The sequence below is a fragment of the Lepidochelys kempii genome, chromosome 1 (assembly GCF_965140285.1).
Source record: "Lepidochelys kempii isolate rLepKem1 chromosome 1, rLepKem1.hap1, whole genome shotgun sequence".
In the NCBI taxonomy this organism is placed as follows: domain Eukaryota; kingdom Metazoa; phylum Chordata; order Testudines; family Cheloniidae; genus Lepidochelys; species Lepidochelys kempii.
Genome location: NC_136380.1, coordinates 203,214,548 through 203,232,293, shown reverse-complemented (window position 1 = coordinate 203,232,293; position 17,746 = coordinate 203,214,548). Strand labels below are relative to the sequence as shown.

General features: G+C 50.0%; 1 protein-coding gene across 2 annotated transcripts in view; it reads left to right on the top strand.

Annotated features, from left to right (window-relative positions):
* LSAMP (limbic system associated membrane protein) overlaps positions 1-17,746 on the top strand; it is a 1,352,562-nt gene that overhangs the window by 734,602 nt on the left and 600,214 nt on the right. The gene's annotated exons all lie outside the window — the stretch shown is intronic.

Below are 17,746 nucleotides of genomic sequence, written 5' to 3'. Positions count from 1 at the left end.
CAGACCACTCCAAGGAAACATTTATACATGCTTGTGCTCCACACCCTTCACGTCCTCACCCTTGCGTCCCGTCCCGATACAAAATGGCGGGACAGCCTATACTCCACCTTGGTCCCGAGGCCCGTCGGGGACATCAGTTGGCGGCTCCTTCAGTGAGCACGGGCGTGTTTCTGACACGGTTTATCCCCATCCCGGATACTTGCCCTTTTTGTAATGTGAGGGAAACCCTGGCGCACGTGTATTTAGAGTGTGCCAGATTGCAGCCCCTTGTCCGGCTCCTCACAAATATTCTATTACGCTTTTGGCTTCATTTTTCCCCCCACCTTTTTATCTATACACTTCCCATCCGTGGCCCCACAAAGTCGCGGGATCTTCTGGTCAACCTCCTCCTAGCTTTGGCTAAAACAGCCATTTATAAAACCAGAGAGAGGAGGTTGGCCCATGAAACGTCCTGCGATTGTGGGGCCGTTTTCCGATCCTCAGTACATTCACGTATCCGGGTGGAGTTCCTCTGGGTGGCGTCCACCGACTCCCTTGAAGCATTCAAGGAGTGGTGGGCGCTGTCTGGGGTTCTCTGCTCGGTGACCCCGTCCGGTTCCCTCCGTCTGACCCTTTGATTGAGGGGAAGAGCGAGAGACGCCAGCCCCAGCCGTTGCCGCTGTGGATACCATCATTCTTGTCATCTAGGAGGGGTCCTATAATACATGGGTGTCTACCCCCCCCCCCAAACCGCCCACCCCGCAGCCGTGCCCATCTTACCGGGCACTCTCAGGAGAGGGAGGATCGGTGACACTGGGCGCGGCACTGGGTAACTCGAGGGGGTGGAAGACCACGAGTGTCGAGGAAGCCCCCCCGCTCTAGGCCACCAGGTAACTCAGGAGGGTGGAAGACCACGAGTGTCGAGGAAGCCCCCCCGCTCTGGGCCCAGGCTAGCCTGAACACTTCTCCCTCCTGAAAGCTGCTGTGTTATACCTTCTGATTGCGTTGTTTTGTTGCATAGTTGTTTTGTTTTCTTTGGTAATTCTGTAAGCGTTACCAATGAACTTTCTTTCTGTTTCAAAAAAAAAAAAAAAAACCTTCCCTGTTACCTTACCCAGGGAAAAGAGACCTACTTAACCTGGGGCTAATATATCTGCCTTCTGTCACTCTCGTGTACGTGCCCCTGCCCCGTGGACCCAGCCAACCACCCAGCCCCTTCACCGTGAGCCAGCTGCACGAGCTGCAGCTGGTCTGTTTCCAGACCACTCCAAGGAAACATTTATACATGCTTGTGCTCCACACCCTTCACGTCCTCACCCTTGCGTCCCGTCCCGATACAAAATGGCGGGCCAGCCTATACTCCACCTTGGTCCCGAGGCCCGTCGGGGACATCAGTTGGCGGCTCCTTCGGTGAGCACGGGCGTGTTTCTGACACGGTTTATCCCCATCCCGGATACTTGCCCTTTTTGTAATGTGAGGGAAACCCTGGCGCACGTATATTTAGAGTGTGCCAGATTGCAGCCCCTTTTCCGGCTCCTCACAAATATTTTATTGCGCTTCTGGCTTCATTTCTCCCCTCACCTTTTTATCTATACACTTCCCATCCGTGACCCCACAAAATCGCGGGATCTCCTAGTCAACCTCCTCCTAGCCTTGGCTAAAACAACCATTTATAAAACCGGAGAGAGGAGGTTGGCCCATTAAACATCTTGCGATTGTAGGGCCTTTTTCCGATCCTCAGTAAATTTACGTATCCGGGCAGAGTTCCTCTGGGCGGCATCCACCGACTCCCTTGACGCCTTCGAGGAGCGGTGGGCGCTCTCCGGGGTTCTCTGCTCGGTGACCCTGTCCGGTTCCCTCCATCTGACCCTTTGATTGAGGAGAAGAGCGAGAGACGCCAGCCTCAGCTGTTGCCGCTGTGGATACCATCATTACTGTCATCTAGGAGGGGTCCTATAATACATGGGTGTCTACCCCTCCCACCCCCAAACCACCCACCCCGCAGCCGTGCCCATCTTGCCGGGCACTCTCAGGAGAGGGATGATCGGTGACACTGGGCACGACACTAGGTAACTCGAGGGGGTGGAAGACCATGAGTGTCGAGGAAGCCCCCCCGCTCTAGGCCACCAGGTAACTCAGGAGGGTGGAAGATCATGAGTGTCGAGGAAGCCCCCCCGCTCTGGGCCCAGGCTAGCCTGAACACTTCACCCTCCTGAAAGGTGCTGTGTTATACCTTCTGTTTGCGTTGTTTTGTTGCATAGTTTGTTTTGTTTCTTTGGTAACTCTTTGCAAGTGTTACACAATAAAATTCTTTTCTGTTTCAAAAAAAAAAAAAAAACAACAACCTTCCCTGTTACCTTACCCAGGGAAAAGAGACCTACTTAACCTGGGGCTAATATATCTGCCTTCTGTCACTCTCGTGTACGTGCCCCTGCCCCGTGGACCCAACCGACCACCCAGCCCCTTCACCTTGAGCCAGCTGCACGAGCTGCAGCTGGTCTGCTTCCAGACCACTCCAAGGAAACATTTATACATGCTTGTGCTCCACACCCTTCACGTCCTCACCCTTGCATCCCGTCCCGATACAAAATGGCGGGCCAGCCTATACTCCACCTTGGCCCCGAGGCCCTCCAGGGATATCAGTTGGTGGCTCCTTCATGGAGCCGTGAGCACGGGCGTGTACTTGGCGCCTATCCCAGACACCTGCCCCTTTTGTGGCGTGAGGGAAACCCTAGCACACATATACTTGGAGTGTGCCAGGCTGCAGCCCCTATTCCAGCTCTCACCAATATTGTGTTACACTTTTGGTTACACTTTTCCCCTCACCTTTTTATTTATGCACTCCCTATCCGCAGCCCCACAAAGTCACAGGATCTCCTGGTCAGCCTCCTCCTGGCCCTGGCTAAAATGGCCATCTATAAAACCAGGGTGAGGAGGTTGGCCGATGGAGTCTCCTGTGACTGTAGGGCCTATTTTCGATCCTCCATCCATTCATGTATCTGAGCAGAGTTCCTCTGGGCGGCATCCACTGACTCCCTTGATGTCTTTGAGGAGCAGTGGGCAGTGTCTGGGGTTCTCTGCTTGGTGTCCCCGTCTGGTTCCCTTCGTTTGACCCTTTGACCATGCTCCTGTCCCTGTTATTTCATTAGTTGTCCCCCGTACTCATTTGGTATCCAGGTCCTGTGGATCCCCCTCTTAGGCTGTGGGGGGGAAAGATCCTTTATCAGTGAGTGGGCTTCGCCCGCCCACTTCCCAGATCCCAATAGGATCGCTCTACAATAGCCATCTGGCCTGACCCTGTCACACAAGGTAAAAAGATTTTTGGTATGAACTGTGAAATTGTATGCCGCCGCTGCCCTTTTTACTTCCACGTGGCACATTCTTAACGAAGGCAATCATTTACATGGGCTTTAAATTTAATTTAAATGTAATGAATTTAAATTGGACTCTTCTCTATTTCAGGGTTGTTGGGTTACTTTTCTCCTCGTTAACATTCAGCATATGAGATTCAACATTGCGCATATAGGTTTCATCCATTCTTCCTCTCTCCTGTTCTTCCCCCTCACGCCCACCCCCCAGAAAAACCAACCATATTTTCTAGTATTAATCTGTGATAATGAAAGCAGGGGATATTGTTGCAGTGTACAGCGATGGGAGCAGGGGGATTACAGAGTGGAGGTGGTGCAGGAAGAGGATTACAAGAAAATCAAACAGATAAATTTTCGGGAGGAGCCGCACAATTCTCCCCGCACATTAGTGTCTATCTCATAATCATTCTCTTCTGAGAGCGGGAGCCCCTGTAATCCTCCACCTTGCCGGCCTCCTCCATCAAAACTCCAATACTTCTGAAACAAATCAAATCAAGAATTAACCTTTCAACCGTGAAACATTCCTTTGCTATGGTACGTGTGTCCCCTGTTAATCATTCTGCTGTAGAAGTAGGAGAGTGAGAATATACCAATACTGAGTTGTCTGCCACCAAGCCCCTTGTGACATCTGCCCCTGAAGTTGGGCCTTGGCTGACTGGACTGCTTACAGCCATTGTGAAGCTGAGCATACTTGCATGGCTACTCTGTAGGCTTTAAAACCCATCCCGCTGCTGCTGAAGAACCTTTTAAGGCACAAGCTCTGGGTGAGTAAAATCCACTTCACCCTCATAAAGCCCAAGGGACTGGATTAAATGCAGATGACAAGTATGGAGGACTGAGGACAAATCACATGTTCCATCCTGAGGACAGGAACAAAGCTGAAACTCCAAAGCACGTGCTGGAATTGTGGCAGCTGTCCTCCTGCCGGCAGCCACCGATGTGTTCCTCGGGGCACTGACGGTATGTCGACACGGCAATCACAGACGTGATTGTAGCTTGGGTAGACAGACGGGCACTAGCATGGCTAAAAATAGCAGAGTAGGTGCAGAAACGCAGGCTTCCTCACAGGCTGTGCAAGCCCACCCAGGACCCTGGGAACCTACTGGTGTCACTGAAGCCCATGCTGCTACATTTACAATGCTATAGTTAGCTCTGCTAGCATGGCTGAAGCTTCCCCAGGTATTTCTGTCCAAGCTGCAGGCACACCTTGGATTGCAGTGTACGCATATCCCAAGCCTGTTTAAGTGTGAATCCTGTTGCCCCATTCCTAATTATGGCCTTTGGGAGATGCCTGCTACTCCTCCTCCTCCTACAGAGAGTCTTGACTGGAAACTGAAAGATATTTTGTAAACCTCTAAGTTGCCTTCCCATGTGTGACGTGCTGGCAGTGTTTGGCCTAGAACACCCCACCCTGTTACCAGGTGTGGATCCTTCTGGAGGATGTTTAACTAGGTTCTTCTGATTCCTTCGGGCAGGTGACTCATTACTCTCTCAGGGCAGAGGGGAGATTGGAGTGGCTGTCTAGAAAGAAAAGATCTAGGATGTGGGTTGAGCAATCTGGATGGGAATTCTAGGCACAGCCAAGGCAGGTGGGAAGTGGATGAGTTAAGACACTCTATCGCATGTGGAGTGGGTCTGAGAGCAGATTTGCGAACAATACTTGCTCACATCACATTTCTTGCGTGAGTGGAAGTTGTAGGCTTTATGCCTTGTGTTCCCTGCCCACATAATTAATTACCACTATTCCGCTCAATCTCATCCGAGTCTCTTCTTCACCTAAAATGAAATTGATTGACATGTGAACACTTCAATATGTCCTGTCTCCTCACACCCTTAGATGTTAAAGAGTCTCATGGCAGTGAAAGGAAACGTCACTTACACCAAGGTTGCCACAGGGTCACAGCATGTCAACAAGAGGACAGTTGCAAACTATAATAAAAATAGAGTAATCCAGTAGTGATAAAGTAGCAAGGTACTATCAGCTAAATGTAGTGGAGCTGATTCATCACTGTTACTCCATTTACACCAGTAGTGAATTAGGCCTAATAACTCAAGAGACATTGGTAGAGTCTCCTGTTGTAGTTTAAGGTCCTGTAGTAGTAGTCAATATCACTTGGTTTTGTTGCATTAAAATTATGGTAACTGTAAGCTCTTTGGGGCAGGGACTGTCTTTTTATTTATGTTTGTACAGCACCTCTCACAATGGGGCTCTAGTCCGTGAGCAGGGCTCCTAGGTGCTACTGCAATGCAAATAATGAATACTATTAATAGGAATCTTAGTATATTAACGTTTTATTGTAACTTTGCCTTAATAATGTTGGGGGGGCAGGGGGGGAAACCTGTAGCAAAGCTGCAGTAGCATTACAGCAGTACTATATGGTATGGTAATAGGTAACATTTTGAAACACAGTTTACCAATTCTAGGCCAAACGTTGGTAAATATAACAAGATATTAGATTACATATTAGTCTTGAGTTACAGCTAGGTGTGTTTGGCATCTTCCTGGGCTAATATTAAGAGTTGGGTGAATAATTTGTAGGGATCTTCTTCGAAGAATTGATAAAATGTCCGTTCAGAACGAATCTGCTACTCTAGAGGTACATTTCATTATCAAGCCTGTACTAGAGCAAATTATTTAGGAAGTGATCATCATCAACAGCAACTGTTTTTATCTCACTGAAGGGTGGCAGCTTCCTCAGCATTGTCTGTCCATCCGTATCAGCGGCCCTCATCTCTCTGCTAGGTGAAAGCATCTCCAAGGTGGCTCTGCTCCATCCAGCTATATCGGTCACACACAGGCCAGTGCGGTGTGAAGGCCACTCCGCAGCTGCTTCTGCGCACACAGCTGAAACATTTCTTCCGCACTTGTTGACAAGAACATAAGAATGGCCATACTGGGTCAGACCAAAGGTCCATCCATCCCAGTATCCTGTCTACTGACAGTGGCCAATGCCAGGTGCCCCAGAGGGAGTGAACCTAACAGGTAAGGATCAAGTGATCTCTCTCCTGCCTATCCATTTCCACCCTCTGACAAGCAGAGGCTAGGGACACCATTCCTTACCCATCCTGGCCAATAGCCATTAATGGACTTAACCTCCATGAATTTATCTAGTTCTCTTTTAAACCCTGTTATAGTCCTAGCCCTCCTCAGGCGAGGAGTTCCACAGGTTGACTGTGTGCTGTGTGAAGAAGAACTTCCTTTTATTTGTTTTAAACCTGATGCCCATTAATTTCATTTGGTGGCCCTTAATTTCATTTGGTGATCCAAGTGCGGGTTGGAGAGGGCGCAGTATGGTGAGTCAAATTGGTCTGCCCACCGATCTCCCTGCTGATGAGTCTGCCAGCCACTGTTAGCAATGCTCAGGGATTCCCTGAAGCAATGTTCCTTGACTCGTGGCTCTATCGCAAGAGACCGATTGTTTTTATCAAGCTGTATGGAACATTCATGTACGGAGTAGGCTCCCTTTCCCCAGGCTGCCGTTGAGCCAGATGGCATTTGCTGGAGCTGCGGTGCTATGTGCATCATCTCTAGGTGCACCCATGGGTTCAATGACTATATATTTCACCCAGGTTTGGTGGTGGAATCAGAGGGGTAGGAATCATTCCTGTAAGGGAGTCGCGGGGAAGAGAGAGAGAGAGAGAGAGTGCTTGAGGAAGGTATTTTTTGGAGGAATATTGAAACTAAGCCCCTTCACGTTCCTCCAGTGGAAAGAAAAGAGCACCACCAAAATGGTCCTAAGTACCTGTGGGTAACTGTTGCTATAAGATGAGAAGACAACATGGTTGGAGAAAACATGATGCTGGTGATAGATGTCATCCTTAAGCACACCTGTGTGAATGAAAAGGGTTTTAGGAGGGCAGGATATCCCCAAGCATCGGAAAGTGGTGCCTTTCCCTTTGCTAGCCCTGCTGCTCAAAGCCATCATTAGACAAGGTTTCAACCCCACCAAGGGCATGATTCAAGAAAAAGTTGACTACAGACAGCTGAGAGAGGCTTTCTTGGCCTTCTCATTCTGTTACTGTTTTCTCTGTTTTGGGCCTAAACCAGGGACAGGCATGCTGAAGGGGAAAAGCCAAGGTTGAATGGAGATGCATTGAAAGGACTTAGGAAGAGTGAATTCCCCTTTGGCTGAAGAATCTAGCTTTCTTATACCTGTTCATGAGACTTGGGGAGCAGAAACATGGGCACCCATCAGAGGATTACAATAAGAGCTGGACAGAGAGGCATGTCATTAAACAAAGCTGGAGGAAAAGTAGGTTAGTGAGGAGAAAGTTTTGTTCATGGGCTTTTCAGTGAGTCACATGGGATGCAGGGCGGGGACTCCTAGTATCCTGCAAACGCTCAGAAAAGAGGAGACCATGCTGGGGTGAGGGGTAGGAGGAAACTGGTTTATAGCTGTAACTGCTGTCAGATGTTAATTGTTTTCTGTGTAGTTGTCGATTGATCTGTAATTTGACTGTAGGTTCCAGGCTTTGTGTACAAAGCTAGCCACTTAAGGAGATAATGAAGACTCAAAGGCAGACAGAGCCATACATTTGGAATTATTCAAGGGGTAAGGGATGAGTTAGGGCCATTTGAGCAGTGCTCTTTTTTCAGTTGGGAGCAGGATGTGAAAGGACAAGGATTTCAATATTCCTGCAAACAGAGGAGAGGGAGGAGGTCAAATTCCACTCACTGCAGACTGCATTTTTTTTTCTTTATGTGGATGGCGCCTCAGCGACTGTATAATGGAACGGATTAAGAACTCTTATTTGCTCCTGTGATGCTGGAGTCTTTTGTCTGATAAGACATTTCTGTTGTCTTTGTTTTGTACCAGAATCCGCACATGCATGCACAATCAACCTACCACCCCCATCACTCCCCGATTAATCAGAGCCGAACAAAAGCTGCAAACTGGAAAGGAATGTCCAGGCTTACCCTGGTATATCTGCCCATTTTATGTGTGCGTCTGTTAGTCCACAGTCAGTTAGCCTTCCTACACGATGCTGTAGCACTCCAACCCTATCATCTGCATGCTCTATTTAGGGCAGTTTCAGGGCTCTGAGACTGCAAACAAAAAAGGACTTTGGTGTCTTCCCCCCCGTCAGCCCCTGCAAACCTAGGTTCAGGTCCCTAAAAAAAGTGAGGACTATTTGGCCATCTCAAGGCCTTACCTCCCTGATTTATAACACGAATGGGCCATAGACGTTCCATGATGTAAGGTTGTGATAACAGTCATTGTTTAAAAATGGGTTTGCAATATACACCACAACGTAGCATTGGGTTGGCCTGTGGCTTTCTAAGCATGTGGCAAGTGCTCTGTAGGCTATTGGGTAGAGCTGCTCAATACATTTTTGCTGGAATATTTTTCCCCTGGAAAATGCAGTTATGTCAAAATCTAAATTTTTTGAATGAACGTGTCAATTTAGACTTTTGCTGGAAAACTGCTGAAATGAATAATTTTGACTTTCTCGTTTCAGTAATGTGAGCACATTTCATGTCAGTGAGGTATAATGTTTTTGTTTTTTCTTTAACATTTTGATTCATTTTGTTTTGATTTTATCCTATATTAGCATGCTAATGTTAACACCATATTTATATTACCTTAAAAGATGAAATCAAATCAGTATCAAATCAAAATATTCTCATGATTTTTAACTGATGTTTTTTGGACTTTCCATTCAGTTAGAAATTTTCCAATTTCAACTTTTCTTTTCTCTTCAGAACAAAAGCAAATGTCAAAATGTTGAAATTGCCTGTGGAATGGAAATTCCAGTTTCTAACCAGCTCCACTGCGGTGGCAGGACATGAATATGTACCCTGGGATAATTGAGTGATGGCCACCAAAGTGGCACAGCATACACCTGTGACATTAAAAAGGAAACTGCGGAGTCTAGACTCCTAAATCAAAGGCTGGGTACTTTGCAGTACTCTGTGTAGCGATTACCTGGTGCTGTGCTGTAGTGTGAAATTCCTATGTAGTTCCAAGTGATGGTATTCATCAAGAGAAATCTGTGTAATTGCTACACATATCACCGGATGGCACCATTTGCTATAGGCCCTGGCTACAGAATGCGCTTCAGAATCACCCAAGATGCTGAGGGCCTGATCCTCAGCTGGAATAAAGTGGCAAAGCTCCAGCGACTTCAATAGACCTAAGCCAATTTGCACCAACTAGCATGTGGCCCTCCATTCCTCCTCACTTCTTTCTCATCTGCCCTTCTGCTCCTCTCCCGTTACTCTCGAGGTTGCCAGCGTAACAATGCAGTGCGCAAAACACGTATATAAGATGGGCTGTGGGGCAAGTCAAACCCCCAGTAGCAAGGGAGTAGCTACCTGGCTGCTTGAGCTACTGTAGGAGAGGAAGCATCAGTGTTTTTTCATCTGTGTAATGCAGCCGCAAGCACACACGGGAGTGACTGTGCTTGATGATTAGTGCTCGGTCAGTGTAGATCCTGTGTTACATCTTTGCAGGCCCCTTGCTGGATAGCTTAGTGACCAGTCTGCATTCTGTTCTTTGCCTGTGTGCCGGTCGCTATGTTCTCATGTGGTGTTGCGCATAGCCTGTGGGTGTGTGGGGGGCCTGCATGTGGTACACAAGGGAGTGTTTGTCTTATGTGCCTCTTCCTTCCTGTGTGATCATGCAACTTGGTTAACATCTGATGCTGTGTGCGGCTCATGGCTGAGTCGCACACATTCATGATGATGTGTGTGGCTGAGTTCCCGTGGGTGCGCTTGTGACTGTCAAGTTGCTGGCAGGCATAGGCCCTATTCTGTGGGTGCTCCAACCCTGGAGCACCCATGGGAAAAAATTAGTGGGTGCTCAGCACCCATCGGAAACCAGCTCTCCCCTCCCTCCCAATACCTCCTGCCCACTGCAATCAACTGTTTTGCGGCATGCAGGAGGCGAGGGGGAGGAGCAGGGATGGGGTGCACTTGGGGGAGGGAGCAGAACTGAGCAGGAAGAGGTGGGGCACAGGCGGGAAGAGGCGAGGCCTTGGGGGAAGGGGTACAGTGGGGTGGGGCCTGGGGCTGAGCAGGGATTGAGCACCCGTGGGGCAAGGAGGAAGCCAGTGCCTGTGCCTGCAGTGACTCAAGAGCGGGAGTAGCAACCTCAGGGCAGACTGTTAGGAAGCAGGGCGCAAACCCCAAATTGGTTGTGAACTTGGTACTTTAGATTTCACCAACCAATAATGAAGTGTAAACTCTTCAGACACTATAACTGCCTTAACATGGAGTCACAGACAGTCCCCTCAGGTACTCCCATCTATCTCACCGCCCAAGTGAGCCTGCCTTTTGATAGATGTTCCCTTATACCAAGAATCGCAGCAATATTCAGGTTACTCCCAGTCCCAATGGACCAGTCACTTACCCCAGCTCATTTGCACCTTAGATCTCACACCAAAGACAATGCTTGTAGTCAATCCTATAATAAACTACATTCAGATGTATTAAATAGGAGAAGGAAATAAGAGTTTTTTACAATGTTAAACCAGGTAACCATATACACACAAATCAGTTACCATCTTAAGTTTCAAAAAGTAATAGAAGCTTCTATAATAAGCAATCTCTGTATGTCCTTTAGGGCTGACCCAGGCTAAGTAGCTGGGGATCCCTTGCTTATGCCTAGAAACCTTGCCCCCTGAAGTCTGAGCAGCATAGAGAACCAGTTCTTTGTGTCGGGAAGTTTTTATCCCCTCCTCTCCTGTGCTTTGAGCTGCAAACTCACCCGATGGGAGGAATCCATTTGCATGATTCATCTTCATGGAAGGGGAGAGCAGAATCACAAAGTGCTGGCTGCATGAATGGGCATGGAGGAGCTGCTCAATTGTGTATTCAAAAATGTGTGTGATGCTTGGTTGTGTTTGCTGAAGTGTCTCTGGCGTGTGTGTATGTGTTGGTTCAAGTGTTTGTGCTGCACAGGGTATACAAATGGATTTTGTTCCTTTCCATTATCTGGCATCTTGGTGCTGTGTGTGGGTGCATGTGCACATTGCTTTGGTGCCCTGTGACTGTAACAGCTTTCTGCAGCAGGAAGCCAGCCAACTGCTGGCTCAGAGTCTGGCGTGGCTTTCCCTCTCTTGTGATTGGCTCCTCTGATGTAGCTCACCAGAGGACACTTGTGCTTCTGGATGCAGAGTCCGTAACCAGGATACCTGATGTGATTGACAGACAGTCAGTCTCTCCTTTCTGTTTGTGCCCCTGGATCCAGCACCTTGATGGCCCAGGCTGGACTTAGGTTTCACCTTCGGAAGCCTGACTCGAAATCCTGACTGAAGTCACGAGTGAAAAAAAGTTAGGTGGGTCTTACTGCGACCACATGAGCTCCATCGCAAAAAAAGTCATAAAATTAGACTCCTTATTGAAAGACAGGTATTCTCTACCTCAGGAGGGTGCCTGGTGTGAAATAGCGAGCAGCAAGAGCGACAGGGCAGGAGTGAGGGGAATTGGCAGAGCTGTGTGGAGAGCCCAGGACTGGGATAGCAGCGGGGCTGTAGGGCAGGAGAGAGGGGGATTAGCAGAGGTGTGTGGGGAGCCTAGGGCTGGAATAATAGGGAGTGTTGCAGGCCAGGACAGAAGGGTATTGGAAGAGCTGTGTGGGGAGTTTCCACAGCATGTGTCCTCTGTGTACCCAGCTCATCCGGGCTGTGACTATTTCCCTTTCCATTGAGCAGTGAATCCTCCCATCCCACATTTAAACTAACCTGCAGGCAGATAAGTAGCTAAGACCATGTATGCACCACATAAGCGTCAATGGAGGAACGTTTCTTTGGAGATCAAAACCATCCCCCCGACCAGCTTGGCCTGTGGGACCCAAGCCAGGGCCATCCTCTGCATCAGGACTGAAAGGCTGAGAAGGCTGCTGCTGCTAGCATTGCAAGGTCTGTGTTTTTCCCTTAGAGCTAAACAAACAGAGACCACAGCTAGACTGAAACTTCCCGCCATCCATATGGTCTTTCTCGTTGGGAAATCCCCATCCCTGGAACAGAAGCAGGGGACTGGGTGATAGGGGATCCTTGGTGACTGTCCCTGAATATGGGGGATGTTGGAAAGGCAGGATGTACCTCCCTGCATTTCTCTTTCTCCCTTTCTTGCTCCTTATTACTCTCTTTCTCTGCACTCCCCTACATGCCAGGCTGTTCACAGCCACGGGGCTTTCAGGAGTGTCTTTAGACAGAGCAGTCCTTTCCAGAGGGAGATTCTACAGCAGGGCAGGGAGGGAGGTTGGTGGCAGGGAAAGGGGGTGGAGCATTTTGATTTTCTTCCCTTCTTTTGCTGCTGTTGAAAATCTCTCAGATAAAAATCCTGTCTCAAAGGCACCTCTCTCCCCTGCCCTGTGGGATCGCTCAGCGGGAGGGGGGTTTGAAACGCTGCCAGTCCCTGGGATGTGGCTTTTATCCTTACTAATGAGACAGGTCGTCATGGAGAACCTCTGAGGGGGTTACAGACTCAACTCTCGTTCGCTGCTTGAGAGCCTCCTCTTCCTCTCTCATCAGTCCTCTGCCAGAGATATCTCCCCTGACAACTTAAATACCAATGAGATGAGGTGCCTTCCCTCCCCTCCCCTCCCCTCCACCCCCACTCTACACTCATGTGCAGTAGGCTCATTCTTCAGACATAAGTATCCTGGTCACTTCCATGCCATGATTGCTGCTCACCCATTGGTCAACAGCAGCTTATCAGTTCAAACTGCATCTCCTCTACACCCCTTCATCATCTGTCCCCATATAGCTCATCCCATGAAGCTGAGAAACAGCTTCCAGAGCTAATGTGGCTTTCCATCAAGCCATCTTGTCCCTGCAGGGCTTCCTGAACCTGTAGTGACTCCTCCCCTCACTGATTTGGGAGGCTCCCTGGACCAGCACTAAATTCTCTGGGCTGCAGAAGCATCCCCACCCCTCGAGAGCAGGCAGTGGAGTGGCAAGACGGATTTCCAAATCACGCCACTGGCTCAGTGGGTTTCCTCTGCTCAGTTGGGGGTTTTTCATGGAACCATAGAAGATTAGGGTTGGAAGAGAGCTCAGGAGGTCATCTAGTCCAACCCCCTGCTCAAAGCGTTACCAACCCAAACTAAATCATCCCAGTCAGGGCTTTGTCAAGCCAGGCCTTAAAAACCTCTAAGGATGGAGATTCGATCACTTCCCTATGTAACCCATTCCAGTGCTTCACCACCCTCCTAGTGAAACAGTGTTTCCTAATATCCAACCTAAACCGCCCCCACTGCAACCTGAGACCATTACTCCTTGTTCTGTCATCTGCCACCACTGAGAACAGCCGAGCTCCATCCTCTTTGGAACCCCCCTTCAGGTAGTTGAAGGCTGCTATCAAATCCCCCCTCACTCTTCTCTTCTGCAGACTAAATAAGCTGAACCCCCTGACCTGGATGGCAGGGTTCTGGACTCTTCCACTTGGGGTCAGTGACCTTCCATGGGAAGTTTGGAGAGCCTAGTGGCCCAGGACATTCAGTACTAAACAGTGCAGAGTGCAGAAGAATGGCGGGGGGGGCAGTTCTGCAGTGGCCTTAGAGGGGTGAAGGGCTGGATCTAGGTCCATGAGTCTGCTGATTCCTTGGGAAATGAACAGACTGTTTGCATGCCTTTTGCCTTTGTGGGTGTTGCTTATATATTGCAGCCCCTCTGTTACCCTCTGCATCTCAAGGGCATTTCAAGGACATTCCCCCTAGCCAAGACAGAGACAATGCTGATGGGCGTGACTGGAAGAAGCAAAAGTTGAAGAGGAACCTTTGCCACTAGCTGATACCTGCAGTGTCCATTGCCCAGCTCATGTGAGGCACCATGTGGAGCGAAAAACCCATCTCTTTCACCACAAGAGATAAAAGGGCAAAGAAAGCCAGTTAGTTCCTCGAAATATTCCAGAGTGGCTGGTTATGACTCCAGCCCACACACAAATGAAGGGAAAATGAGAAAATCATTATGTTTGCTCTGCAAAGCCAGAGCCTTCTGTCACACACAGGCTCTTGGGTTATGGGTTTATACATGAAATGTCATTATTTACTCCCCCACGCTTTTTAAAAAAATACAGTTTTGTTGTGCAGAGTCCAAACATAGTGGGTTTTTTTGTTTGTTTGTTTGTTTGCTTTTTTTGTGGGGTGGGAGTGTTGAGAGAGAGTTCTCTTTGGCTGTGCAATACGTGGCACCAATGTGGACACCTTTCCTGGTCCCTTGAGTTTGGGAATATAAAGTTGGACACCTCTGCCATCTGCTGGCCACATAGAAAATTGCAACTCGTAAATCCACTGAGAAGCTGTGAGCGTCAGAATGAAGAGGCTTTGAAAGGAGGGTGGATGGGTGAAGGGATTACGGTTTGTTGGTTTGTAGCCTGGAGTTTGCTGCTCTCCTCCCACACAGAAATCCCGGCTGTTCACATCATATCATATACGTTTGTTATACCTCCATTCATTCCAAAGGATCCTAATTCTAAAGCACTTTACGTGCAGCATGGCTGCAAATGTAGCCTCCTCTAGGGTGGAAAGAAACACTAGCCAATCATAAAGAGGCAAATCTTATGAAAAGGGTTCTGTGACCATCTATGCAAACAACTGGACCTTGCGCATTTAAAGGTTTCATCTGAACCCCACACAATCTACCCTGTGGCATTCAGTGGGCCTGATCTGTCTGTAGCCCTTCTGCACCAGTTACAATGGGACGAAAGCACCAGAGGATGGCTAAGGGTTCCTACACCCAGATACAGAGCCAGTTCTGTGCACACTGTTTCCTCCGTGTCCCTACACTGGCACCCGCACAGGGCAGAATCCACCCGGCTAGATCTACCCCAGAAGGTCCAGGGCGCTATTGATCTTCCTGAGAAAGGAGTCTGTGATCCCAGGGAGTCTGGTTATTTCAGAACTGAAGCCTAAAACCATACATTACCGAGTTCTAATTCTTCCCTTCCATGTGCCCAGAGTCCCATACCAATGGACACAGACATCCACGATGAGTTTGTTTTCTTGTCCTTTAAAATAATCACTACTTGCCCTTGAGAAGACTCCAGAGAATAAATGAATGATTGAACTCCTCTGTCACAGTCCCCCACCCAGGATGAGAAAGTAACCATCATTTCCTACTGTTTTACAGAAGGGGAAACTGAGGCACAAAGCGGGAAGATGACTTGCCCAAGGTCACAGTTAGGACTGCCAACTTTCTAATTGCAGAAAACCAAACACCCCTGCCCTACCCCTTCTCCAAGGCCCTGCCCCCACCACTCCATCCCCTCTCCCTCCATTGCTCACTCTCCCCCACCCTTGCTCACTCTCCCCCACCCTCACTCACTCGCTCATTTTCACGGGGCTGGGGCAGGAGGTTGGGGTGCAGGAGGGGGTGAGGGCTGAGGGGTTTGGGGTGCAGGAGGGTGCTCCGGGCTGGGTGGTGGGGCTGAAGGGTTCAGAGTGTGGGAGGGGCTCCAAGGTGGGCCAGAAATGAGGGGTTCAGGATGTGGGAGGAAGCTCCGGGTTGGGGTAGGGGGATCTGCTGAGCTGGGGCTGGGGGCAGGGTGCAAAGCCCCCGTGGCTCTCCCTCTGCCTAGGACTCAGAGGAAGATGCCAGCAACTTCCTGGGAGCTGCGTGGAGCTGGGTAGGGAGCCTGCCTGCGCTGCCAATCGGACTTTTAATGACCCAGTCAGCAGTGCTGACCGGAGCCGCCAGGGTCCCTTTACAACCGGGCGTTCTGGTCGATAACTGGACACCTGGCAACTTGAGTCACAGTTGGCAGAGCTGGGAATGGCACCCAGGAGTTCTGACTCCCAATCCCCTGTTTTGACACATTGGGACACAGATTGCCCCAGTTCCTTGTGCCAGGGAGGGGACGGATGAGGGCACCGGGATGGCTAACTGCCACAGTCTAGCCCTAGACGTCCTCCCTCCTTTCAAAAGCCATCCCTGTCCACGCAGGCCGGTGGGCATGAAATAGCGCATTCCTTCCCATTCCTGTCTGTGGCTGTTTGAATGAACTGGCTCTGACAGCAAAGCGGTGGGCTGGGAGGTGAGGGCAGGGGGCAGGATTGGAAGGAGGAGCCAGAGGCAAGCATGCTTTCTCACCAGGCCATGCATAGCAAGTGTGTGCCAAATAGCAATTGGGGCTGGGGAGTAATTACTGTCTTGCGTTTTGGATAGCACATGCCTGGTCCAAGATGTTTCTGGAGTAGGCGTTGGCTTGTTTGGCTTCCTCGCTTTGTGAGATGCTAACCTCCTTTTATTGAGTGAGGCTGTGTGCAGTCCACCGAAAACTCAGGTCGGTGCTCCTGATGTTGATGGGTCCTCTGAACCCAATACTTGGGTAACAACCCTATCCTGGTTGGCGTCTGCTCCCTGCACAGGAGCCCTGGTCCTTGTTGCATAAGTACTGTACAGTATCATTAGCCTGGGCACAGGGGTGCACTGCTCTGATCAGTGACCCCCTGCCTGATCAGCCCACCTGCTTCAGGCAGAGCAATGTCAATCGGAGATATTGCACAGAAAGCCCAAGAGTGAGAACTGCAGGATATGGGTAGGCATCAGCTAGGAGAGAAAGACAGAGCTAAAGAAGAGTGTCAAGACAGGGCTGAGGCGAACACGTGGCATGGAAAGTTGTATAATCTGGGTCCCCTTTCCCCAGTACTGGGTTTATAATAGCGCCAGTGGTGCCCTGGGGCCGGGCCCACACTCAGGAGGCCCCCACCCAGCCCACTTCATTTGTGCTGCACCTCGAGCCGCCGGCTCCTCTCCACCCTCTGCCCCTCCCTTGCTTGCTTGCTCCTTTCCGCCCCCATCACTGATAGCAGCCCTCATCAGTTTCAGGGTCACCGGGGGCGGGACCTTCCTCTCTCTGCTGCTCTGCGTAAGCGGTGGGCTGGGTAAGTCAGTGGTTGCCCCCTCCCCCGGCAGATGGCCACAAGGCCTAGTGCCTGCCTGGGGGTGCCCTGCCCAATCCAGTCTCTAGTCCTGCAAATAAGCGCTTGTGGGTTTCCTAGCCAGGCTCCATTAGTGGCTCTTCTTGGGCCCCCTTGCACTGGTTCCCTGCCCAGCTGCAGCGGCTCCCCTACAAACCCCCCACAGAGCTGCACCAGCTGTGATGTCCGGCAGGTGCAGCCTGCTCCATGTGCAGCTCCGCCCAAGCTTCCCGGGGCTCCCAAACCCTGCCATTAGAGCCCGACTACTGCCTGGCTTAGGACATTTCCTCTTACCTGGGCAGGGAAAGGGGGATGTGCAGTAGGCAGGGACTGAAGGGAGATGCAGTCCCTCGCTTTTCAGATTCATCACCCTGGAAAGCGGGGGATGGGGCAATGGGGTTTCTGAGCAGTGGGGTGGCTTTGTGGGGAGCTGAGCAGACTTGCGGGAGAGAGATGTTTAGCTATCGAAGGTCAATGGAGGGGACTCCCAGCCCCCCCTGTTGTAACCACTAGCCTCCATTCCCCTCCCAGAGC